Below are 26220 nucleotides of genomic sequence, written 5' to 3' on the forward strand. Positions count from 1 at the left end.
TTTTTTTTTTTTTTTGGTTTTTATTAGACAGGGTTTCTCTGTATTGTTTCGGAGGCTATTGGTCCAGCCCAGCCTCGAACTCACAGAGATCCGCCTGCCTCTGCCTCCCGATTGCTGGGATTAAAGGCGTGCGCCACCACCGCCCGGCGGAGTACAGGTTTTCAAAGTATGACCTGACGATTCTCTGGATTTCTTCATTGTCTGTTGTTAGGTCCCCATTTCTTTTCTGATTTTGTCAATTTACATGTTCTCTTTCTGCCTTTTGGTTAATTTGGATGAAGGTTTGTCTATCTTGTTGGTTTTCTCAAAGAACCAACTCTTTGTTACATTGATTCTTGGTATTTTTCTTTGTTTCTACTTTATTGATTTTAGCCCTCAATTTGATTATTTACTGGTGTCTACTCCTCCACTGTGAGTTTGCTTCTTTTTGTTCTGGAGCTTTCAGTTGTGCTGCTAATTCTCTAGTGTGACTATTCTCCAGTTTCTTCATGTGAGCAGTTAGTGCTATGAACTTTCATCTTAGTACTGCTTTCAAAGTATCCAATAAGTTTGTGTATGCTCTGTCTTCATTTTCATTGAAATCTAGGAAGTCTTTAATTTCTTTCTTTATTTCTTCCTTGACTCAGGAATGGTGAAACTGCATGCTGTTCAATTTTCATGAGTTTATAGGGTTTTTGCAATTTGTAGTGTTGTTGAATTCTAACTTTAAAGCATGGTGGTCTGATAAGATACAGGGGGATATTCCAATTTTTTGTACCTGTTGGGGTTTACTATGTTGCCAAGTATTTGGTTGATTTTAGGGAAGGTCCCATGTGGCATTGAGAAAATGGTATATTCTTTTGTGTTTGGATGGAATGTTCTATAGATGTCTGTTAAACCCAATTGGGTTATAACTTCTGGTAGTTTCTTTATTTCTTTGTTAAGTTTTTGTCTGGTGGTCCTGTCTAGTGGTGAGAGTGGGGTGTGTGATTTAAGTTTTAGTAATGTTCCTTTTACCAATGTGGGTGCCTTTGCATTTGGGGCATAGATGTTCAGAATTGAGACTTCTTAATGATGAATTTTTCCTGTGATGAATATGATATTATCTTCTTCATCTCTTTTGTTTGATTTCAGTTTGAAGTCTAATTTGTTAGACAGTAGGATAGCTACACCAGCTTATTTCTTGGGTCCATTTGATTGTAAAACTCTTATCCCAACCCTTTACTCTGAAATAATGTCTGTCTTTGAAGTTGAGGTGTGATTCTTGTACACAGCAGAAGGATGGATTCTGTCTTCTTATTTATTCTGTTAGCCTATGTCTTTTTTATATCATTTTTTTATTTTAATTTTAAATAGCTTGTTTTACATGTCAATCCCAGTTCCCTCTCCCTCTCCTCCTCCCGCACTCCCCTTCCCCCCCCAGCCTCCCACCCTATTGCCAATTCCTTCCACATAGGGGGTATCTAGAGTCTGTCATTTCACTCCGGGTAGGGTCCAGGCATTCCCCTAAGAGTCCAGGCTGAGAGAGCATCCCTCTTTGTGCTATGGGCACACAATGACTGTTTGTATTCCAGGGATAGACACTGATCCACTGCTCAAGGCCCCATAGGTTGCCCAGGCCTTCTCACTGACACTCACATTTGGGGGGGGGTCCAGATCAGTCCCATGTTAGCCTCCGCGCTGTCAGTCTGGGGTCCAAGAGCTCTCCCCTGTCCAGATCAGCTGTCTCTGCTGGTTTTGCCAGCCCATTCTTTGCCAATTTGCTCATCACTCCTCTCTCTCTCTGCCACTGGGTTCCTTGGGTTCAGTTCAGTGTTTAACTGTGTGTTTGCCTCTGCTTCCATCAGCCACTGGATGAAAGCTCCCGGATGGTTATAGACATCAAGTTCATTATCAGGAATGGGCATTCGAGGTGGTCTCTCCACTATTACTTAGCTTGCCAATTGGTGTTATCCCTTTAGATCACTAGAGGTCACTCTGGTGCCTGATGTGTCTTCTAACCTATGATTCCCTCTTCCCCCTATTCTACCCCCATCCACTCAACTTCCTGTTCCCCCTTGACCTACTCTCTCTTTCTCTTCTTCCCCTCTCTTCTTCCCAGCTCCCACTCCCCCCTTACCCCTCACCGTGTTCCCCATTACAGGCAAGTTAAGACCATTAATATTGAGGGAAATTTAGGACCATTGAGTTTTAATTCTTGTTTGTTTTTGGTTTGTTGGTGGTGGTGTTACTGTGTGTGGATTTACTGTGCTTTTTCTTTTGGCTTTTGGTAAAGTGGGATTATCTACTGCCTATGTTTTTGTGAGTGTAGTTAACTTTCTTAGGTTGTAGTTTTCCATCCAGTAATTTCTGTAGGGCTGGATCAATGGATATGTATTGTTTAAATCTGCTTTTGTCATAGAATATCTTGTTTTTCCATCTATAGTGAGTTTTGCTGGGTGTAGTAGTCTGGGCTGGCATCCGTGGTCTCTTAGTGTTTGTAGAATATCTATCCTGGACCTTCTGGCTTTCAGAGTTTGCATGGAGAAGTCAGGCGTAATTCCGATAGGTTTGCCTTTATATGTTACTTGGCCTTTTTCCTTTGTTGCTCTTAATATTCATTCTTTATTTCTGTATGTTTGGTGTTTTGATTATTATGTGTCATGAGGACATCTTTTTGGTTCCCCTCAATTTAGTTTTCTATAGGCTTCTTGTACTTTCACTGGCACATCTTTCTTTAGGTTGGGAAAGTTTTCTTCTATGATTTTGTTGAATGTTTTCTGTACCTTTGAGTTGGGTTTCTTTGCCTTCTTCTATATCTATTATTCTTAGGTTTGTCCTTTTCACAGTGTCCCATAATTCTTGGATATTTTGTATTAGTGATTTTTTGTACTTACTTAAGATTTTCTTTGGTCAATGAATCAATTTCTCCTAGTGTATCTTCAATGCCTGAGATTCTCTCTCCCAGCTCTTGTATTGTATTGGTTATGGTTGCATCTGTACTTCCTGATAGTTTACCCATCTTTTCTAATTTCAGCATTCCCTCAGAGTATGTTTTTTTATTGTCTCTATTTCAGCTTTCAATCCTTGCACTGTTTGAATTGTTTCTTGAAATTTTTGGTTTGTCTTTTCTTCCATTTCTTTAAAGGATTTTCTCATTTCTTCTTTTAGGGTCTCTTATCATCATCATCTTCTTTTTTTTTAAATTTTTAAAAATATTTTATTTTCCAGTTTAAATTTAGATAAGAAACAAGGTTGCTTCACAAATCAGTTCCAAGTTCCTCCCCACAAACCCCCTCCCCCCCCGTTGTCCCCTCATTCCCCCAGGGAGGGTGAGGCCCTCCATGGGGGTGTCCATAGTCTGTCATTTCATATAGGGCAGGGCCTAGACCCTTCCCCAAGAGTTCAGGGTGAGAGTGCACCTCACATTGTCTTATCATCTTCATGAAGCTGTTTTAAGGTTATTCTCTTCTACTTCATTTGTGTTGGGATATTCAGGTCTTGCTGGTATAGAGTCCCTAGAGTCTGGTGGTGTCATATTGGTTTTTCTGTTGTTGAATGTGTTCTTATATTGTCACCTTCCTATCCCTTCTTCCAGTCTTTGCAGGTGGGGTCTCTTCCTCTCCTGGTGGGTACAGGTCTAAGGTTCTCTTCCAGTGGGTGCAAGCGGTCCAATACTCTGATAGGTCCCACGGTAGGTGCAGGCCTCTCTGAGGTATTCCCTTTCTTGGAGGGTGGCAGCTGGACTAGAACATTGCTGTCAGCAGACTTGCAGTTGCTTGGCCAGCCAGGGGTAATTCGACCTGCCTGTAGTCCCCAGGTCAGGAGTTCCCTAAAGTTTTTTTTTATCAACCCATAGATTAGTGCATCTTTCTTCCCTCATTGAAGAGGTTTATTTTTGCAATAGATGATAATTATTACAGAGAACTCTCCCAATCTAGTCACATGCAGAGAGTAAGAGAGTGTGGAGTGTTCAGCTCTAGCTAGAACATTTACTCCCTTCCCCAATGCTCAGACATTGTGCTTGAAGAGATAATGGAAAGAGTCCAAGAGCCAAGGATATCTCTAGCAAAACAGTATTTTCCATGTATGGCAGGCATGTTGCACACATTGAACTCATGCGGGGACTGCATGCATAACACCTGCACAAGATCAAGCCAGCCAAAATTCATGTATGGTTAGGGAAAGGGCTCATGAGCTCCCACCCACATCTGAGGAGCTATTGATAACTAATGGCTGTTGGGGGAGGGAGAGTCAGTTTTCTTCAGGGATAGGGCCTGAAGAGGCTATCTATTATCCAGTAGATGTTCCCTCACCCATGCACATACAGGCAGCATTAATGTATTATTCAGTAGGTATTGAGGGGGATTGAAAGGGAGTGAATGAGTGATAAGTTTGGTACAAACACATTATATGCATTTATGAATATTAAGTAAAATATTTTTAAAAGAAACACCAGAAACCAGAACTTACTTTGTAATGCCCTTGCTGCATAGCACAATAATTTACCTTTCTCTGAACCCATCTCTGTCACATACTGGCAAAATGACCATGAACAGGTCAGATAATTTAAAACAGGTTTGGTAGCCTACCTACTAGTAAAGTAGCTAACTTACCACATGACACATGCTTCCAGGTAATGTCACATAATCTAGTAGGAATTTCTAATGTCAAGCCCCTTTTCTCCCTTCCTCCTTCACATGTGACTGTTTTTAAACACCATGGCCCTCTGAGAGCTACTGCTATTCTTCCAGACTGGGTCCAGTGCCTTATCATGGCTCCCCAGCAACTTGACAACTCTTGGCCACAAATGCTCGAACTGTGTTGCTATTATCTGTGTGGGTACTCTGTGTACTCCTGCAGGTAGCATTCAGATCTGTATCTCTTGCTGCTACCACTGTATTTGGCACTAACAGGCTCTCTGCCATGTCCGGTGAATTGAATAAAATGGTAGAGTTCCTGTGAAAAGCATCATGATGTTCAGACTAAAACCTGATACTGAAAACAAGGCAGCATTAATCTGTATTCCTGCCCAGCCAGGGTAATACCTCTCATGATGTCATTTTTATATACTACAGGAAGCAAAAGTGGTTGGTCATGAAAGTATTTTCTGCATTTGAATGGCACTGTGGAAGCTAGATTTTATAATGATCAACCATGACTTTCTTCCCATAAGAAATTGCCAGTTTGATTGTAGAGAAAGAATCCAGATAAAATTTTTCTTTATAAGTCCAGGACAGAAGGTATTATTGTTTGAAAAATGGAACTGTCTAAATTAATTTTTCTGAAACAAACATTTTTGTCAAATAAAAACAACTCATAATAGCAATCTGTAATTAAGAGCAAAATGATACCTTTTGCTATGTGGGAAAAGTATATGTGTTAAACACAATAAAGGAGCAATGTTTTACTTTTTTTTAACTCTAAGGACTCATGAACACACACATGTGTAGCTCTGTCTTAGTCTCTGTGTGTGGAGATGGCTCTATCTATATTTTTCACATTTTGCTATTGAAAAAGAAGTTTTGAGAAACAAGTGTCATTCCTCTTGGTTTCTTAACAATGCCTCCAGAATATTCTTAAATTATGTTGTACTTTTCATAGACAGGAACTGGGAAAATAGGGAGAATTAACATATATTGAATTATCCTTATTTTCCCACACTACTTTTCTTATCTGTCTTTAAACTATCTTTCTCTCTCTGTGTATACTTATAAACTGGCAAAATCTTTTACAGAACATAGTCAATTAAAAACATGTTATTAAACATTTACTATGCAGTGGGTGATTTATTTATGTTTATTCATTTTCTAGGAATTAAATAGTCATTTATTTATTTATTTATTTATTTATGTACTTAGGTTACAAATTAAGACTGTCTTATGACACTTTCAAACATATTTTGTTTCAGATGATTTTGGGCCCCCACTTGCTCTTATGTGGTGATATCTTGTTTGTACAAATAAAGTGTGTCTGAAGATCAGAGGGTAAACCTTGTCACCAGCTAATGATAGATGTCTGGAAGTCTGTACAGACAGACAGGAAGTAAGAAGGCTGGGCAGAGAAAGGAATATAGGCAGGAGGAAATAGGGACTCGGCCTCTTTTCCGCTGGGAAGCTAGTGAGGTAAAGGTGGCTTTGGCTTGCTCGTTTTCTCTGATCTCTCAGCATTTTCCTCTATATCTGACTCAAGGCTTTTATTATTAAGACCAATTAGAACTCGTATTACACTCTTCCCCTCTCTGCCCCAAGCTACTCTTTCCTTCCGTTGTACCTCTATGTCCTCACTATTTCCACTTCTTTGATATTGCCTTGTTTGTTTGTTTGCTTGCTTGCTTGTTGTTTGTTTTCCCCGCCTCTTCTCTTAAGGTGTCTTTTTTTTTCTGTCTCATGAGCTCCTTTCTAGTTTTCTAGCCTTTACCCACATTCACTCTCACCTAGACAGACATATTTAGTAATTAGAAAATAGGATTTCAATATGAAAGAGAACATACTACATTTGTCTTTGTGAGCCTGAATTACCTTGGCTACTACATCATTCTTATCATGAAGGTAATTAACTCCCCTTTAGAGATGAGGACACCCAAAGTCTAGAATCCTTAATGTTTCCAGATTTGGTAGTGAACAATGGAGTAAAGTTTAAATAAACCTGACTATGACCTCATCATGTTCTTCAAAATATTATCTACAGGGCTGGAGAGATGTCACAGTGATTGGGAGAATTTACTGCTATTGCAGAGTATCCAGATTCATTTCCAACAACCACTTGGCAGCTCACAACCATCTGTAACTCCAGTTCTAGGGGAGTCAGTCACATATTCTGACCTCCATGGGCACCAGCACACACTTATACACAAAACACTTATACACAAAAAATGAACTAAACACAAAATAAAAACACTACTGAAATTGTATACAGTATTATTAAATAATGGAAATGATATAAAAAAGAAAATAAAATCTCAGTATACAAGTAGCTACTCTTATTTTGCATGCTGTTTTCTAGTTCTTATATGTGTCCATGCTTGTACTATATAACCAATAATTATGTATTAAAATAAAGATGTAATCAGGGCACAAATATGATACCATTACTTTCTGTATTCTGTTATTTTTAGATCACATTATGTCATAAAAAGTTTCCAAAACTATTACATTGTCTTTGTAAACGTTATTATAATGATTTTACAATGTTCCATTTAGTGAAAATGCATACTTTACTTAAATATAGGACATTTAGGCTATTATTATTCTGTTATTATAAATAACATTACAATAAACATCTTCCTGGATGCAATTCCTTTCCTCATTTGGATTAGATTATTTCTCTGAAATGAATACCCAGGAGTGGAATTACTGGGTGAGAACTTATGCAGCCTGTCACTTCTAGACACACATTGCCACGTTGCTTTCCAATAGGATCATTCTAATTTATAAGCCCACAAGCAGTGTATGAGATAAAGACTTCACTATAAACTTGTCAATGTGGTGGATTACAGCTTTGAAAATATTTTATGTGATATAATGAGTACAATATAGTACATGACTCTTGTTTTAGTTCCTTTCTTCTTCTTTTTTTAATACTTTAATAATTCTGAACCTTTTCATTATCTTGCTCATCCATTCTGCTTCCTGCTGGGAGAGCCTACTTTCACTCTTATCTGTTGGGCATTAAGGCTGCAGCTCTGTTTGGATTCTGAACTTAGAGGTTAACAATTGCTCTTGTTTTCAGCTCATCATCTTTGATGACAGTGGTAATACCCACTTAGGCCTGATTTGTCACCAAAAGAAATGCTCTCCTCAAACAATAAATCTCTTTATTTCTCTCTTTTAATGATTCCAAAGAAGAATCTCAATGAAACTTGAAGACACATTTAGATGGTGTTAAAGTGGTCCAACATGGATTAAAAATGTTCTGGTAGTTCCTGTCCCTTAACTCCCTTATGAGGATCGATGTTTTCATGTCCCACAATGCAAGTAGAGCTCTTCACATGGAGGATAATGATTTGCCATTGTGTAAGATACACATCGTAATTCCTATGATTCCCCTAGATTCTCCATTTGCAAAATGTTGCAAAAACAGAGTGATTTCAAATCCTCATCAACTTGAGGAATTTACCAATATAATTATAATTTATAATGTATGCTGTAGTAAATTGAAGCATGTATACATTGGGATATAATGTTGTTCTAGTTTCATTTCTCTTGCTATGATAAACACTGTAACTGACAGCAACTTGGAGATTTTATTTGGCTTATCCTTGAAGGTCACACTCCTTCACTGAGAGAATTCAGGATAGGAACTCAAGCAGAAACCAGGCTGCTTACTGGCTTGCCCTCTGGTTCATGCTCAGATAGCTTTATTATATAAACTAGATCCATCTATCTGGGATGGTGCTGCCCACAGTGGGCTGGGCTCTTCCTCATCAACCATCAGTCAAGATAACTTATTTTAGACATGGCCATAGGCCAAGCTGATCTGGATGATTCTTCAACTGATGTCCTTTTTTTCTCAGGCAACTTTAGGTTATAGCATGTTGATAATAACAACTAACCAGGACAAATGAATATCCATGTACAGTTTTGTTTTTGTGGTAACAACACTGGAGATCTACTGTGTTAGCAAATTTCAAGAACAAGAATAACAGCATGCTGCACAACAGGTCTCCAGAATGTTTTCCTCTTGTCTTACAGAGACTACCTCATTGATCACCAATGCCCCTTACTCTGCCTCTGTCATTAGTCCCTGGTATTACCAATCTACTCTCTGCATCTGTGTTTTCAGATTTTATATTCCACATGTAAATGAAATCATGATAGTATGCATGATTTTGCTTATCTTCACTCAGAATAATGTCCTCCATGTTGATCTGTTTTCATAAACAACAAAATCTTCATTTTTAAAGGCTGAATAGCATTCTTTTTTGTATATATGATAATTCTTCATCCATTTATATGTTAATGAAAACATGCTGATTCCTTATCCTTTCTAAAACGTCCATATCTTGACTATGGTGTAGAATGCTGTATTTAACACGGAGGAGTAGACATCTATTTGACATACTAATTTAATGTCCTTTGGATATAAACCTAGATAGAGGATTATGGGTTTTAAGTGACTCAGAGTCCTCTGTTATTGTTGTAGTTAGTCTAGCCAGGAATTTGCCCATTTTGTTTTCCTAAGAAACCAATTCTTTGTTTCACTGATCCTGCAGTGTTTTAGCATCTATTTAATGTATTTCTGCCTTGACCTTTTTTCTTTTCTTTATAAATTTTATTTAAATTAAAAACAATCTTATTTTACATATCAATCCCAGTTCCCTCTTCCTCCCCTCCTCCCATGACCCCACCAACTCCTATCCCATCCTCCATTCACTCCCTAGGGAGGGTGAGGCCTTTCATGAGGGATCATCAAAATCTGCCATGTTATTTGGGTAGGCCCTAGGCTCTCCCCTGTGTATGTATATCTAGGCTAAGAGAGTACCATTCCATGGGGAATGGGCTCCCGAAGTCTGTTCATGCACTAGGGATACATCCTGGTTCCACTGCAAGAGGCCCCATAGACTGCCCAGTCCTCCCTCCTAGTTGACACTCACGTCCAGGGGGCTTGGTTTGGTCCTATGTTGGTTCTCTAGCTGTCAGACTGAGGTCCATGAGTTCCCACTTGCTTAGGTCATCTGTTTCTGTGTGTTTTCCTAGAATGGTCTTGACCCCTTTGTTCCTCACTCCTTCCTCTTTGCAACTGGATTCCAGGAGTTTGGCTCAGAGCTTAGCTATGGGTCTCCACTTCTGCTTCCATTAAGCTGCTGGATGAAGGCTCTAGGATGGCATTTAAGGTAGGCATCATTCTCATATGGGGGAAGGGCATTTAAGATAGCCTCTCCACTATTGCTTAGAATCCTAGTTGGGATCATCCTTGTGGTTCTCTGTACAATTCCCTGGTACCAGATTTCTTTTTAAACCTTTTCTTGCTCTCCTCTATTCATCTCCCAACTCAATCTTCCTGATCCCTCATGCTCTCTTCCCACCTCCTCTTCTCCCCTTCTCTTTCTCCTCCCCCCCTCCCTCTTCCCCTCATGCTCCCATTTTGTTCTGGAACTCTTGTCCCTTTCCAATCTTTTGTTTTATCATTATTTATCAATTTGGATTTTGGAGCTGGCAATGTATCTCAGTGGAAGATCACTTACCTAGTATTGCCTAGTATTACCCTACCATTGCCAAAAAGAGCCAGGGGAATTGGTTCCCTCCTGTTTTTTCTTTTCAATAATTACTTAGGTTGCAATGGTAGGTGAGTTGCAGTAATAGGCTGTTTATTTAAGACTTTATTTTTTTCTTCAAGATGAAGGTTCTGATTGGTTGAAACCCCACTGACAATAGTGTGGTTGTTTTAGTACACTGTGTTTCTAGTTTTACTTATTTCAAGAAATGTTTAAATTTTCTTCTAAATTTCTTCCTTGACCCAATGACTGTTTAGATTATATTATTTGATTTGCATTCATTCGTATAAATTTCAAGGCTCTTCTAATTTTTTCTAGTTCTACTTAACTGTGGTAATAAAAGATATGCCATATGATTTCAATTTTTTAAAAATTGGCAAGACTTGATTTGTGCACCGACACACATTCTGTCCTGAAGACTGTTCCATGTCCTTTAGAGGTCTCTTACTGGTTCTGTTTTCACCGATGGGGCCAAGACAAAAGGAAGAGGGGGGAAACCAGCTGGTGCAGGGGTGTCACTCCTACAACACTCAGTTCACGTGGAGAACTAAAGAAAAAGCACAGAATCACCACTGCAGTTAGAAATTGGTAGTACAGGACGGGAGGGGACAGGTAGGAAGCGAGGGTGTCATTAAAAACAGTTCCTCCCATTGGATCTGCATCAACCCAGGAATCAGAATGCCCAAAGTGGTTTGGAAATGTTAGAATTATCTGGGGGGCAGCAGACATGAAGGATGGGGGGAACTGCTTGGCAACTGGATTGAATGGGTTGTCCTCCCTCTTCTGAGGTCCTTTGGCCTTTGGTTGGGACATAGAATCCTGCCTCCATTGGAGGCTGCAGGAAGGGAGCTCCAGGAGGCTCTCAAAGACTTGTCCTTCATGTTGCCCAGCTTCTCTGTCAGGCTGCAGCAGCCTTTAACTTCCTTGTAGCCTGTTTAAGAGATTTCTCTGAGGGTCTTTGGTCAATGAATGAACACACTTCATGTGTCACATGCTTCCTTCTTCTTGTAGCTTTGAGTTCTTCCCTCAGAGAATTAAATTCAAGATATTTTGGGTGCATTACTGGCTGGTTTGAAACAGCTGCTGACTTTTGACTCTAGAGCACCTGGATATTTATATCCTTCTTTCTGTATACGAATGGTTCTTGTCTTTGTTGAGAAGTTTCTACTCCTTTGGCAGTCTCAAGTCTTTCTTGAATACCAACAACCTGAGTATTTTCTCTTGTAATACTCCCCATCATTCCCATGAGTTTTCTTTGTTCCACTTCACTCTTTTTTCTTATTTCTTCTTTGTGTATTTTCTTTTGTTTTTTCTTTAAAATATGTATTTTATTAATTAACAGAATTTCATACATGTATACAATATATTTTGATCATATTTATTCCACACTCCTCCACCTAATTCCTTCAGATCTATCCACCACCTCCCTACCTGCTTCCTGTCACCTTCATGTCATCACCCTACCATTGAGTCCAATCAGCACTGCTCAGATACTCATGGATGTGGAATTATCCAATGGAGAGTGAGCCTACTAGGAGTCACACCCTCAAAGAAAACTGATTCTCCATCTTCCAGAAAACATCAACTAGGAGTGGGGGCTCATTTCCTCTATGAAAAATGCTTGCTGGCTTGATCTTATGTAGCTAACCATAACTGCTATAAGTTCATATGTGCAGCAGTTCTGTGAAATCCAGAAGACACAGTTTTGTTCTGTCCTCATGACCTCTGGCTTTTACTAGTCCCCACTCCCATCTTCTGCAATAATCCTTGAGCCTTGTGGAAAGGTGGTGTGATATAAGTGCCCATTTGTGGATAAGCAGTCCATTGACACTTATTCCTATGTGTATTTTCAAATAACCTGTCTCTAAGCTCACTGAGTCTTCTATGCATTTTATTTTGTTAATCATGCCTTCTACTACAGTTTTATTTTGCTCAGTGCAACGATCCATTTGATTGCAAAATTACCTTACTTTCTTCTCTGTGTCTTTAAGGTGCTGGTTGAGTCTACTGAAAGCAGACATTTTTAATTCTTGATCCCAGAGTTGTACATATCAGTTGCTACATGGCATTTTATTTTCTTCCTCGGTGCACTCATAACTCTCCCAAGATTTTTTATGTTTGGAATAAAAATTGCAATAAATAAAAGCATCACCTCCCCAAGTTAACTAGACCCCAAATCTGTACAACTCAGTGAACTTCTATTCAGTTAGAACAAACATTTCGAACAGAAGCTGTCTAATGTAACATTAAATTTTATACTTTCAGTACTGAATACATTTTATGCATTTATACACCACCAAAAATAAAAACATCAAGGACAGAAATAGAACTATAAAACAATTAGCTTTACATTTCTGAAAAGTTGTTGGAGGTTATTGGCATATGACATGGAATATTTAGAATCTTTCAAAATTGCCTTTTTTCATTCCAGATATGATAAGTCAGGTTTCTGCCACTATTTTAGCAGTAGGTGGTAGGCTAGGCCCATGTTTGCCATTGAGTTTTGGCTGGTGTGTTATCACTGTATTAGCACTAGAGGGCTCCACAAAGCCAAGTTTGTGCTTTAGCCACATCTGGTATGTTGTGGAATAGAGTTGCCTACATAAGCTAATCTGTTCCAACAAGTTTCCACTTGGGGCCCAGGTAAGTACACACACTTCATCCACAAATACCATCCTACAGTCAAGCACTTTGAGGTTCTACATGGCATGGTGTGTCATAGGTAATGAAGTACCAATTTTAGGTTCCTATGCAACAATTTGGTGCCATCTTCCCTCTTCTTCAATTGGACAACAATTCTCTCCATGTTGCATTTCCTGTAGTCAAAGGGAAGATAAGTAGGCTGCCCTGTGGCCACTAACATCACAATTCTGGGTTGCACCAGAGCTTAGAACCCACCCTGACTAGCATAGCAGAGATGGGACCAATGACCACACTTCTATGGTCTTCCTTCTGCTGTGGTGGACTTGTGGCCTAAGATCACTGTAGCTGAAGATGATACTAGACAGAATAAAAACCTGAAAAGGTTGCCAGGCTCTACAGGGTGGTAAAGTTGGGCACAGATGTTAGTGTAACAGCCACTGGTGACTCCTCAGAGTTGGATTTCTACCAGGTGGCACTGCACCCCATCTTATGCTTACTTTTGTGCCCTACTTCATCAAGTCTGTAGTATTTCTCCCTGCTGTGTTGCTCCAGGAGGGAAAAGGGCTGGTGGAGGCAGTCCCTTTGCTGGAGGCACAAGTTCAGGGATGGGGCCTTGGGGATCTGCTAGCACTGGACTGCAAGTACAAAGCTTAGATTTACTTGTCCCTCCTTCTCCAAGTACAAGACTTATCTTTCTACATCGCCTTGCTTGGGGTTTGGAGAAGGATGATTCGGGTCACTTTTTTCCTTTTTCCGTTGTGTTTTTCTTATTATTATGCTAAAAGCAGGGACTAGGATTTCTGTTGGCTCCTTTGGTACTTGTGAAGGTCGTTCCTTACATGATGTTTCTGTGGACAGAGGATCACAAGGATGATTTCCTTCTGCTTCTCTCTTGTGCTAATTTTAGTATTTTAAAGGAACATCCATACTGTGTTCCACAATGGCTGTACTGACTTACATTCCTACTAATAGTGTCTAAGGTTGGTTTTATTTAGTTTTTATTTTTTCCCCCTTCTAACAGCCATTCTAACAGGGGTGAGATATGAGTGTATCTCTGTGCTTTTCTGTCTTCTTATGTGCTGGTCCCTTAGTGTGAACATCCAGCCATACTCCTTTAGTTGCCTTCTTCCTGCTCATTTTCCAAACCTCCGATGTTCATGGTTACTTCCATCTCCAGACTGAAGAAATTGTGAAGTGCTGATATTATGGGGTGGTATGGGGCTGTCTCCATCTGTCAGCCCATCCCTAGCCCCAGATTGCTTTCACTGCTCACCCCCTTGCACTTTTGTTACCATTCTGTGATTGCCTGTTGTTGTTTTCCCCCTCAGTTGACTGAGCTCCTTGAAAGTGACATCTGTGTCCCACTCACACTGTGGTCTCAGCATCTAATCATAGAGAACAGCACAGAGTAAATGCCCAAGAAATATTTTTAAAGAAATTATTAAGTGAACAGAATTGGAAGCTACAGCAGATCGCACATACCTGGGGATCTGAGGATAAGGGGATTTGAATCTCTGTTCTTGTCAGAGTTGTTCTGTCTTTCTGTTCAGCATTTGTTAGATAACTAGTGGAATAAGCAAGGATGTGACTACCAATAAGCGATAGCGGAGGCGTTGATTGAAGTTGGTCAGGGCTTTGTTTTCTCAGCTACAGTCCCCCAGGGGGCTCTCCTGTTCTGGGCTGCCTACTCTGCTAGCACTCTGTAGAGAACTTAGTAATCAAGCTTTTATCTAGCAGCAGCCTTTCGGAAGCTGCCACAGAATGAATAGTCTGTTGTCAGCCAGGCATTGAACTTTGTACTCTATATCTATCTTTTGACTTCAATCTTGATTGTTGCCCTTCTAAAACGCAGGGTTTTATTCTTTGCAATATATTCATTTCCCTTTTTGTATTAGAGTGTATTAATTGTACAAAATAATGGGTTTCATTGGGATAGTACATATTGTACAGATTATGTACCTTGATCATATTTGAATCTGTACTTACTAACAAATTTGATCACAGACATCATTCTTCCCATATAGGTGAGGAAGGGGAAAATTCTCAGCATCAATTATTTTTTTCTAAGAAACACTGGCTAAGATGTTTCATCCCAGGGTTCAAAGACCATTCTGACTGGCTCCAGGACACAATATTTCTCCTCTATAGCACATTCCCCCGCTTTTCACAGTCTCCTTTGCTATGAGCACACAGTGCATGCTCAAGAATGAATTAATTGCATTCTTCTTCCAAAACATTGCAATTTCTCTGAATCAAACCTTTCTTCCCTTAGCCAGCTCCTGTGTGTGGGCAGATGGCAGATGGTGACAATTGTCCACTGCTTCTCTGAATATCACATTTGTATCCTATTCAAAACCACACTTGCAAAGCCACGTCTACAGCTATAGATGGAGAGGAGAATAGAGGATGAATGGGCATCTTTATTTTCTCTACAACTGGAGCATTGCATTGGAACCTCCTAGTGCCTGAAGGCTCTGTCATCACTGCAAGATTTCTGTAGCTTTCCCTAGGGAGAGAGCATTGAGGATCTAGTGCTCACTCCATTGAGAAGGAGAAACCATGAAAGTGAGGTGGAAGTACCTATTCCCCCCCACCCCGCCCAAGCCCCACAGGATCTCACTATGTAGTTTTGCCTGGAACACTCTATACAGACCAGGCTGCCCTCATACTAACAGATACCTTCCTGTCTCTGCCTCCTGAGTGCTGGGATCAAAGGTGTGTGTCATCCTGCTAGTGCTGATAGCTTTTTAAAACCAAATATGTATGTATTTGGTATCTATAAGGGTGTGTGTGTGTGTGTGTGTGTGTGTGTGTATGCGTGTGTGAGAGAGAGAGACAGAGACAGAGACAGAGAGACAGAGACAGAGACAGAGACAGAGAGAGAAGTCAGTAAGTTTAACCTGATCTGCTACCTGGCTATTTCTGGTATAGCCCATATTTAGATAAAGATTTTACACACACACACACGACTAGAAATGAACAGAAAAGTAACACTTTTGACATGGGAAAATTGTATGACATGGAAGCTTCAGTGCCAATCAATTTTTGTTGGAGCACTGACACATTCATTCGTTTATGTAGTTTTGGCTTTAAAGTGAGAGCCGATTAGTCAAGGCAGAGATTATTTAGGCTGCAAAGCTTGAAATATTGACTTTGTTGTCATTTATAGAAAAAGTTTCCTGACCTCCTGGCTTACCATAGACTGCAGACCCAACAGCTTCCTTGAAGGCAGAGATCTTACTCGTTATTCAATTATGGTACCCAGCAGAGGACACAAGACTGTCTTTGGCTATATAATCTTGTGGGGTCTTGAGAAAAATAAAAATGCAGAGCCCTCTGTGTAGAAATCAGGGGAAATGTCATCAAAGGCACCAGATTATAAAGATGCCCCCTCCTTCTTACATTTCTCTCTAATTATTATGATATTCTGAATTTTGTATTTAATGATGTCCTCCCACATGTGAGGATAGTTGTGAGGGAAGTACCGACCCTCAGGTGCCTAGGGCTGCTACCTTGAAACTGTAAGTGCGTGTGGCACAGGTTGCTGGGTATCTTCCCCAACCTTTCCTTGCTAGCTGCCAGCCACAGAGTCTGAAAACCCGAATCAGACATCTCCCAGTCCCATGAGTCACTTGCCTACTTGCAGATGGAAATTCTCAAGAGTGTGGCAAATCTCACTCATAGTTGAGTTAGGTACCTGGATGGGTTGGGAAGAGGCTTGTCCCTGCCAGGTTATCTGCTCCACACTGCAATCTTATGTGTGTGGCAATGGGGATGAGGACATTAGGAAGTGAAGGAGCAGACGGCCAACATCCCTGTCTGAGGAGGTACCGAGGCAGTAGAAGGTGGACCTATACATGAGCCAAGAGTCCAGGAGTTTTGTTTTATTGCTCCATCAGGCTTTTAGTTAAAAATGTAAACACAAAGATAAGTTATTCAGAGTTTTAGACCGACACTATAGTGTGTTGAATCCCAAGGGCATATTCCTTCTGTGTGTGGGTCCTGTGTTTCTGCATTGTGTTATTTTCTATTTGTTTATAGAAATGGAAAAAGAAACAAACAATACTTAACCATGGGATATACAGAAATAAGCAACAGACAGATTCGACCAGCAGGTTGAGGCTTGCTGATCTTGATCTAGTTGGCCTGTAAAGTGCTCTCTCCCCCAGTAATGTAGGATGTGGCAGTTTATGATGGAAGAGTGGCTGGATGCCTATCTCTACTTCTTCTGACTCAGGGCCACTCTCCCTTCATTGTCACTGTGTATCTTCTCAAGGGTTCATGTGTAATAACAGAATGACAATGTTCTAAAGCCTGTTGCCAGCCTCACACTTTTCTGGGAGTATCTTCAAGGAGCTCAGTCAGCCAAAGATTCTTAACAGGCATCAACATATCAGCTTCCAGTTTTACTCCTTGGTTTCAGGATGCTTAGAGCTATTTTAAGATGGTAAATTCAGTAGACAAGTGTGACATACGAGAAGAAGTGGTAAATTCAACTGAGGGCATTATGGAGAATTTCCTAGGAAGGATGCTTTAATACTTTTTCTTATATGATAAATAAGATTTCTACAGATGGAAAAGAAGGTAGGAGACATTAGCAGTTCTTATAAAAGCTTCTGCATGAGCAATGACTCAGAGATAGGGAAGCAGACTGCACCTGTAGAGAGATAATATTCTAGTTTGACTGGAGCATAGAAGACAAGGTGATGTGTGGGAGATAGTTATGTATAATGTCATAAGGGTCTTTCATTCCCTATTTAGGAATCTGCCTTGTAATCTTGAGACAGCTGGAAGCCTTCAAGAGTTTAGGGAAGGGGAGATCTTACTAATAGGTGTCCTAGTCCATGAAAAAGAGTAAGAATGGCTCGCTGCAGCCTCTCTCCACTAAAGAGGCAAACATAGAAAAGAAGAGATGGAGCAGGCATTTGTAGGGAGGCTTGTTAAGTTGTTTCATATACCTATGGTCAGCACTCCATGGGGACAATATTACAAGTCTCCTTTTGTAGGTAGTTCAGAGGGGGCAGTAATCTGCCTGAAAATCACCTAATAGCCAGGAAGAAGAGGCAGCATCTTGCCCTATATCTAATTCTTTGGCTCAAACTTTTATTGGTGTGTGACACTGATTTTCAAAACTTTTAAGCAAGGAAACAGGAGCCACTCTGTCCACAAGAAGAATAGGACTTGTTAAATCACTTTTTCTGAACCTCCAGTTAGAAGTGACCATTATTTTCACTGTGGCTCCAGCTAGCACTGCCTACTTTTGTTGAAATTACCAGCACGTCTAACTGTGGGCTGCTGGAAGGCCTGTCCTCTCTTGTGTCCCAAGTGGCTGGCACAAGGTAAGGAGTCAGTCCTCTGAACAGTGAGTGAACAAATTAATGACTGGATTGAGATCTTGCTAATCACTCCTGGAGTCCATGATCCTCTAAACTAGAAGCCAAAGCCAAAAGTAACACTTGCAGTTTTCAGAAGAAGGCACAGCAAAGATGAAGGATGCAAGGATGACACGCAGTTCCACCGTTAGAACCAAATTTACAGCAAATAGTGCCCATAAACAGCACAAGCTACTCGGTTAGGCTAATTTATGTTCACACCAGGGCCATCCTGGACTCCAAAGCCCAGAGCTCTTTACAATTCTAAAATGATTAAAAGCATCACACATACACATATATTCCATTTTTATTAAAAGCACTAAAACGGCAGTGCTTTCTGCATGGCAATGGGGAGCTACTTCCCAATCCAGGGAGAAATGTGTCCTCAGATGGCCAAGGCAGACTGCTGAGCATCTTGTGCTGTGCCTCCTTCATCTGTGAAGCCCACTGTCCTGCCCACTACAGAAACTTTGCCCCTGTAATCCTCCCCTCTGTATGCTCTTCCTGGCAAGGACCAACTCGTCCACTCAACTTTGCACAAACCTTTGTTCAGTTAGGCATATGTCTCTATCGAAGAGCTTTTTAGACCTCACTGTTCAAATGCTTTAGCCTGGTGTCCAAATTTAAAGTCTGTGCTGTCCAAACACTTGGCTCAGTATCCATAAGCCATCCTTGAATGGCACAAGCTGCTTTCCAAACACGAGCCCTGTTTTTCTGATAAGGTTGTCAAATTCCAAAAGCTCTGAAGGTTTTTTCATTCTTCCGAGCCTTTATTTCTGGTGGATTTCCTGAGTTCTGTATGTCTTTCCTCTCGTCTATGGGTTAAGTCTCCATTCTTATTATTTAAGAACTAGCTCAATATTTTTCTCTTCTTTAAAGTATTCTTGGACATGCTCAGATTGAGGTCATTATACCTATTTTTCTGTGCATAAACCTTAGACACATGTCATGTTGGGTTCTGTAGGGTTGTGTCCAGCCTTTTCATTGTTAGTGATAAGCACAGAACAGTAGGTGCTTAAAGAATGTATGATTTTATGATAATGTGAATTCGAGGATATCACATTCTTCTAGATTTTTTCTCCTGTTTCACAGCCTTTCCCTTTTGGCGGGCTCTTTCTCCAGACTTTGCCTGTATTGAACCAGGGTGCAGTTCTTTGAACTCTTTTCTTTACAATCTAGACTTACTCCCTAAATGACATCATCTAATTTAGTGGTTTCAAATATTTTCTAAATGGTAACAGACCTCTCTCTTTAGGATTGACTTTTTCTCTAAAATTTAAACTTATATTCATTGCATTTCAAGCATATTTTAACAAAACACACACACACAAACTCACACACACATACACACACACTTTGTGAGATAAAATATTGTCATACATGGATGACTTGGAGCTTGTGGTCTTCCTGACTCAGTTATGTGATTATAGGCATTTGCTATCATGCCTGGTTTGTACCTGATGTCTACCATTCTAAAACCAAATTCTTAATTATTTCCAAATCAGTTTTACAGTCTCTTTCTTGTCAGAAAGATATGTATATTACAAAGTATAATTCTGCCGTCTACACAGGTCAGCTCAGGCCAAAATGCATGAAGTTATTTCTTTTAATTTTTCTTCTTGTGTTTGTGTGGTATCAATGCATGTGTGTGGTTACATGTAGATATGTGGGTATACATACACAGGTGTGCATATGCATGTGGAGGCCAGAAGCTGATATCTAGAATCTTCCCTATTACTCTCTATTTTACTCATCAAGGCAGGTTCTCTCAGGTGGGCTGAGGGTTCATGGACATGTTTAGGCTATCTAGCCAGCTTTCTCCTGGGGTCCCTTCTTTCTGTCTTCCAAGCATTGGAATTGCTGACAGGTTGCCACACCTATCTGACAATTACATGGTTGAAGAGGAATCAGAAATCTGGTCCTTATGCTTACAAAATAAGATTTTACCCACTAGGCCATCTCCCTAAACCCTGGTATCTTTGATAGTACTCTTTTGTCCAAGGCTCATAGTTAATGATCTATCAAATCAGATAGGTTTGTCTTGAGAACTTGTCCAAACTCTACTCACTTACCACCTTCCCCACTCTAGTCCCCATATCCATAATTTCTCACCTGGATCATCACAATAACCTTTCAATGTCTCTGTTTCAGCTCTTACCAGGGACTGCCATCTTAAGACTGTTTTCAACTACACAGTTAAAGCAATGATAGTCAAATGACCCAAGAGAACTCTAAAACCTCTAATCACTCCTGCTGTGCTTTCAATGCTCGGGTTCTCCAAAATACACACTGAAATTCTAAACCCAAACACGACAGCATCAGGAACCAGGGCCTTGGGGAAGTGGTTATTTCATTAGGATGGCATTGCCATATCTGAAGGAGTATCTTCATAAAAGGAACCAAAAAAGAGTTAATAAGTTTCCTCTGCCATGAAAGGACAGGGAGACAAGATGCTAAAATCTGTAAAGGAAGCATGCTATCACCCCATAAAAAATTTACTGGCACCTCCCTCTTAGACTTCCTCAGCCTTCAGAACTATGAGAATGATTTATTTTTAATTGCTTACAGGTTTGTCATTCCACTGTATTCTGTTAGACTTGCCCGAATACATGAAGAGGGCCCTAATCTGTCCACAGTGGGAGCCAGAGCCCATGTAATGCTTGAGATGCTCATGATCTGAGGTGCCCTTACCCCACTGTCCTCATCTCCTACTGTTCTCCCTCACCATCATCTTACAGCAGCCACCTGCTTCTGCTCCTGCCAACACCAGCATGGTTTGCTCTGTCCACCGCACTTACAGTTCCCATTGCTTTGGATGTGCTTGCCTGATAGCCACATCTCCCTTGCTTCCTCCACAGGATGCTTTCCTGATGATCCTATTTAAAATGCCAGTTCACTGTTTTCCTTGCATCCCTTGCTTATTTCCTACCCACATGGCTTTCCTCTTCTTAATTGCCGTATTTTCTTCCTAATGCTTCAGTGTCTCCATTGTTCTGGTTAATACTCTTTTTACCTCATACATTCATTAGCAGGATTTTCTTTGACCCTCAGATGTGTCCTGGTTTGGATTTTAAATGTAACCGTCATCTTATACCTTATCACATAGCAGAACAAGTGTGTTCTTTGTTTTTCTTCTGAACGTATCCCTCCTATCGAATCTGAGCTCTTTGAGGTAATGTGTTTTATGTTTTCTTCTTTATCCCTCAGCATACGGAACAGTGTCCCACACAGTGGACACTCAATAAGCACTTGCAGGAGGAGTGAATTAAATGCTTTTATAGAACAGAAGCAGGACTGTTCTCGTTGGCTTTCTTCATAGAGGACTAGAATTTGGTCTCTGACAATGTTTGTAACTCAAGCCAGGAGCCTCGTTTATTTCTAGATCTTGTTAATCCTTCACATTCCAACAAAGAAGACACAGGGAATCACACAGCCAAGGGGAAGAGTACATTTATAAAGTTCATGCCATCAGGAATCTCAGAAATGTGACACACTCCTTTCTCATAGCGAGGAGGTTAAGGCACCCAGGACACAGCCACATCACGAAGGAAGACATTTTTAAAATGTAAATATGTCTAACATCATTTCTCAGCCCTGCCCCCTCCAAGGCATAATGACTGTGTTCAGTGTCATGGAGAGGAAAACACACATTAGCCAGACGGCAGGTTTCGGACGCATGCCTGTGACATTATCTCTAATCATATACAGTCTATTTAATATCCTCTTTTTGTGGGCTTTACAACTTATAATTATTGCCAGCAGGAATAAAGAGAAAAGGTGGAAAGGGAGGGGTACAGATAGGAGGGGAAATTCTTATAGCAATAAACTGTGTGAGAAAGATAGACCAGAGCTTACTGGAAAATATTAGAAAACTATATTTGGATTACAGTTAAAAAAATAAATTGTTCCTAAGCTGTGAGACTATATAAACCCAGGAAGATCTTATGAGGCTTTCAGCCTGTCTGTCTCATTATACTGTGCTCCTAACACAAGAAGGAAGTTAATAGGAAATTATGAAGTATGCCAGTTTAGAGTCCAGACCAGCTATTTAATAAATCCATATAGGAGTTAGAGAGGTCTTTTGGGTTAATGAGTTGAACCCCTTTACTTTATAAGAGAGGGGAAAGGCCAGCAGAGAAAGGGCTCAAATCTAGGCCTCCCAGTTCACAGACCACATTAGCTAATCCTTAGGGAAAGTCTATGTAACAGAGGCCCTTTCTTGTGTCTTGGAGTATGATGAGGAAATGCCTCTAACCTTGTAGGAGAACCAAGAGAAACTCAGAAAATTATGAAAGTCTTATAGTGACCTTGACCTTGTGAACCTGCCATAGATCATGGTCTAGGTATATTTGAGTATGAGTATAAGGGCTGTAGGTGTTGGTGCATATGTACATTTTTGATAGTAGCTGGAACACAGGACTACAGGTAGAACCAAGTTCATTCCTGCTTTCCTGCCTGGATGTGTCTCATCTCCACCCCACCAGCTCATCAGTTTGTCCTTCAGGGTGAGCGGGCAGCTCCGTCTCCTCACACCCAGAACACAGGTGGAACACTGGTTAAGCCTCCAGTTTCAATTACACTAACTTTCTCATCTTCCAGATGAGTCTTTATCTGAGTCTCAGTTTTCACACATGCAACTTCTTTTAGCTTTGCAGGACTATGTTGATTAAATATTATATTGTTTTAAAGGTGAAAAGTAAAGACAAGCAATTTAATTGGAGAAATTATGCACATAATCTTGCACATTTCCTTTCGTCTCCTGCTGTACATAATAGCTAAACTACTAGTTATTATTTTTCTAAGGCTTATTGCAGACAACAAATCAGAAACTGTTGGAAAGCAATGGTTGTCTTCTGTTTTATGATGACCAAGCGCCACCTAAGAAGCTGCCAACATCCTTAAGGAGGAAGAGAGGAGAAAGGAAGATTCAGGGCGCTGCTCATTTTAAGGAGAGAGATGGTGAGTCTCTCCTCCTGCAGGCAGTCTACCCTGCAGCAGTATTCCAGGCTGAGTTTAGGTCAGTGGGACATAGGATTATGGTATGGTAGATTTGTCAAAGATTATGACCTGTGCAGTGTATGGAAATGGGAGTGAATAGTGGTTGTGTTACTACAATCAACTTATCTTGACCAATATCCAGGTATCAGGGAAGGTTATCTAACTGTTGTTATTTGTAAGGGCAAAGAGACCTGCTCTAGCCCCTACCTAGGGTCCCAAAGGTGAAGTGTTTCTCAGGAGTGAAGGAGGGGGTAAAAGAATTCTATAGTAACTTCACACACAATCTGAGGGTCATTCTCTTTATTTCATTTGCTCTTTATTGTTCTGTTTCTACTCTAACTAGCTTGCCCTGCTTCTAACTTCTCTATGCTTCTTCTTCTCCTTCAGGAGCCTTGAAGTGATGAAAGCGTTTCTCTCATTGGTCAAAAGCACATTCTTAGAACAACTGATAAGGATCTGAGCCATTTATCATGATAACACAAGAGTTCAAGGCTATAGGAGCAAAACTGCGACCAGACAGGGAGGGCACAGTGCAGAGTGACAACTTTCAGGAACATATCTATCATCAGTAAACTGGCAAGTGAAGAAATAGGCATGCTTTAAGGTTAATGTGAGGTTAGCTTGGGAAAGCACTTTCCTATCTGTTGGCAGAGTGAATCCTGAACACTCTTGTTCTCTATCTCTCTGAGGGGTATGGCTCAACAACTTTAAACATACCATAATTCTTGTCCTTGAGCAACTGCGAATGTTTCAATTGAGGTCTCTTTGCCTGGACACTAACACTGACCAGTTGTCTGCTAAGGAAGATAATTACAGATGGGCAGACTTTTATACAAAATCTTATTGAGAAAGTAAAGGTATCGACTGTGGTTACTCTCTTACCCGAATCACACATTGCTGGGAGGAGTCATCCAATACACCAATGCATAGGGAAAAGTGTGCCCAGTAATTGATTAATACACTACTGGGGTATATGGGATGAATTCCACCATAAAAAGGGAGTGCTATGGCTTCACAAGGAATTTACAGTAAGGACAGTGACTATTCATAAAGCATGTACTCCCACCACCCTGTGTGAGGGCCTCCTCCATTGGAATGATCTCAGTGGGTTAGCTCCATGATTTTGTCAGCTGAGCTCTCACTGTATAATTCTGCAGTTCCTAGTAGTTAATACTTTGATACTATGAAATTCTGAGATCTTTGGAAAACAGAGACCCAGGAGCCACAATAACAACTGAAACACAGTTTACTGGCTTGTCCAGTAGAGCAGGAGCACCATTCTGTTGAAGTAGGGAATTTGGTGGCTAGAAGAAGGAGTTTTCTAGCACAGGCACTACAAATATCACTCTATTCCCATTATGGCTTGAAGCTTTCCCTGTCTATGGTGCTCACATAATGATTAAGTGGCAGAAGTAGGCATTTAGCTAGTATAGTCTGAACCATAGCCCTGAACTTGTCAAACCACACTGTCTCCAGAAATGACCGTAGGAATCAACGGCTTGTGATCTAATGCAAGAAGAGTCGACATGAAAATTATAGTAGTTCCCTAGGGCAGTCAGAATAAATTAGTATTGAATTGATAACTTAAAACAGCAGAAAGGCATTTTTTCAGGTTTCTTGGAATTTAGACATCTGAAATTGAGGTGTCAGCAAGGTCATGCTCTCCTTGAAAGTTGTAGAAAAAAATCCATCTACCTATTCTAGCTTTTATTGAAATCCTTAGACTTTCCTAGTTTACAGAATCATTGCCCCATATCTGCCCTTTGCCATATGATATTCTTAGTAGGTGTCCATACGTCCTGTGTCTTTACATGGCCTTCTTATAGGGACACCAATTGCTGAGTTTAGGTCTACCCTAACTCAGCATGCTTGGGTAGCTTGATTTAGATTAGCTTGATTTAGCAAACCTTAGCTTGATTTACAAATATCTTCTATATGTGGTGTTTGTTAACAAGCTTCACTCAAAGGTCCCAGAGCTAGGACTTCTACATGTTACCTGGAATAGTAGACATCAACCTACAATCTATACCTTCAACACACATACACACACACACACATACACACACACACATACACACACACACACACACAGAGAGAGAGAGAGAGAGAGAGAGAGAGAGAGAGAGAGAGAGAGAGAGAGAGAGAGAGAGAGAGAGAGAGAGCAAAAGGGGATTTCTGGGTCTTACTGGCCATCTAGAATTGCTGCTATGAGACCACTGCCAGGAAAAATAGAGCCCAAACTTAATGATCGCCTATTTCCCCCAAAGCTGGCCAGCTGGCTGAAGATATGCCTATTCCAATGAGTAGCCTGGATGAGGAAAGAGTCACAGGAAGTAAAGGGGATGAAACTGCTAACCTTAGTGTAGTGAAACACTCTTATGGATAAACTGTTTGTGCCCTATCCTCCATACGTTGAAATCCTACCCTACAACATGAAGGCATTAGCAACAGGAACCTTGAAGAAGTAATTAGGTAGGACTGGTGTTCTTAAGAAAAGGGCCCCATAGTGTCAAACATCTTTCTTCCTGTTCCATGAGTTCAGAACGGGAAACCAACCATCTGTGACCCACAGAAGGGCTATCACCAGAACTCAACTATACTGGCACTGTGATCTGACACGGTGACCCTAGAATAGTAATAAGTTCATTTTTGTTATTTAATAACTATGAAATCTACAGTATTTTTCATAGTTATAGTTATAGTAACCCCAAATGCCTAAGACATCCACCACACTTACGAAATTTAGGACCAAGTCCATATCCAAAGTTTCACAGTGTGACACCCAGAAGAGAACCCTAACCACAAGCCAAGATACAGGAACTCTTCTGAAAAAGAAACACTTGAGGAACTTTAAATATTTTAGTTGACTTCAAAATGTGAAAATTTTCTTGCCCAGTAATCCCACTGTTAGGAAATTAGCCTAATGAAGTGGGTAAGATTTAATTACAAGAAAATTTATCAATGCATTGTTATCAATTACAGTATTAGTGGCTACTTTGTATCAGACTCTGGACTAGGTGCTTTCATACTTTC

The 26220-nt window shown here is 40.4% G+C and overlaps 1 protein-coding gene across 10 annotated transcripts in view; it reads right to left on the reverse strand.

Annotated features, from left to right (window-relative positions):
• Nucleotides 1-26220, reverse strand: part of LOC101826706 (AGBL carboxypeptidase 4) — a 1098260-nt gene that overhangs the window by 332816 nt on the left and 739224 nt on the right. The window lies entirely within an intron of this gene.

The sequence above is a fragment of the Mesocricetus auratus genome, unplaced genomic scaffold, assembly GCF_017639785.1.
Source record: "Mesocricetus auratus isolate SY011 unplaced genomic scaffold, BCM_Maur_2.0 Super-Scaffold_100014, whole genome shotgun sequence".
Taxonomy (NCBI): domain Eukaryota; kingdom Metazoa; phylum Chordata; class Mammalia; order Rodentia; family Cricetidae; genus Mesocricetus; species Mesocricetus auratus.